Raw genomic sequence first — 1,522 nt, 5'->3', positions numbered from 1 at the left:
ATTTATTTTTAGAGATACACAATGGAGAAGGCACAGAGATAAAAAGCAGATGCTGGAACTAGGCCTCAAGAAAAAAAATAAAAATAGATTTCTATCTTCAAATCAGATCAGTGGCACGATCTATGGGATTTCAGCAAGCTAGACTCCCTATGTGTGAGAAAATAAACTTATAGTTTATTTGAACCACAAGACACATGGAAGTTTGTAGTTAGTTATGACATCAGAGGACTGATATGAAGACTTTCACATTCATTTGGAAACAAAAATCTGGGGAAATTAAAAGAATTATAAACTAATTTATGGATGCTTAAAAGAAATCTCACACTAGCTCAGAACTGAGTATAATAGAGGGTTATTTATTTAGGGGTAGACTCACCGATTACAGTCTTCTGGTCAAACTGGGAATAGCAACCGAATCCCGTAGCTGGAAGAGAGGTCGGACACGTGCTTTCATTAGCATATATAGTATAAGAGGCCCTGATCAAGTGGATGGGTAACTTAAAGGCTACTGGCTAAAGGAATTCCTGCAGCAACTTTCTTAGGCTGTGCCTCAGTAAATGCTCAAGATGTCCATCTTGAGAAGTCAGTGTCGGATTTCTCTGGATGTGACTCTCTCAGTGCTGAATATATATGAAGGAACTGTCTGACCAACACTGAAATAGCAAACTACCATATCTACAAGATCCTCTTCTGTGTCAGAAGATGTGATGGGAACTCCTGAAAGTGACTGTTTTGCATTCACTGAAAGTCACTATAAAGCAGAGCTCTTCAGGATACATGTCTTTTGCTGTGAAATACAAGAAGCTATAAGTTGGATCCTTTACAGTTTTGCCACCGCCTTCTGCCCTACTGCCAAGCAGACCCCACTCTCAGCCACTGCCATGCCACAGAGTCCAGACAGTGACATCTTTACCTTCTCTGTGCCTTTAGAAATAAAAGAAGATGATAATAAATGTTATTTTAGTGCTGTTCCCAATGACAAGGACAGACAATGTTTTAAACTTCGACAGAATTGAAAAGAAGATTGTCATCTATGAGCAGCAAACTACTTACAAATAACTTGCCATTGAAAGGTACTTTGGTCTTCTCCTTAGCCCATAAAAAAATGTCCAAAATAGTGATAAGCACTTTTTGAACTTGGAGTCTATGGGCAAAAGTTCAGATGGAAAATCATATGTTCTTACTGGAAGCTGGAATCCAAATCCCCACATTTTCAAGTTGTGAATGAAGAAACTACTAAAAATAAGGTGTTGTTCGTGACAACAGCTGTGGATTTGTTGATAACAGAAGTAGAGGGGCCTGTTTGTTCTCTCTTGGAGATGAAAGTTCGAGTTTGCTCACCTAAGGAAAGGTGGTTCTGGCCCTTCAGCAAATGCAGCACTACTGAAAATCTCTTTCTGAAACTGAAGCAGATAAAACAAAAGGAGAGGAAGAATAATGCTACCAGTTTATATGAAGTTGTGTGTTTGGAATGAGAGAGAGAGAGAGAGAGAGAGAGAGAGAGAGAGAGAGAGAGAGAGAG

The 1,522-nt window shown here is 39.2% G+C and overlaps 1 pseudogene; it reads left to right on the top strand.

The window, feature by feature from the left end:
• Positions 1-566: 566 nt before the first annotated feature.
• Positions 567-1,522, top strand: part of LOC101994810 — a 1,299-nt pseudogene continuing 343 nt past the window's right edge.

Source organism: Microtus ochrogaster, chromosome 1 (genome assembly GCF_000317375.1).
Source record: "Microtus ochrogaster isolate Prairie Vole_2 chromosome 1, MicOch1.0, whole genome shotgun sequence".
NCBI classification, from domain to species: Eukaryota; Metazoa; Chordata; class Mammalia; order Rodentia; family Cricetidae; genus Microtus; species Microtus ochrogaster.
The sequence above is the reverse complement of the archived record's forward strand: the minus strand, read 5'-3'. Positions and strand labels throughout refer to the sequence as shown.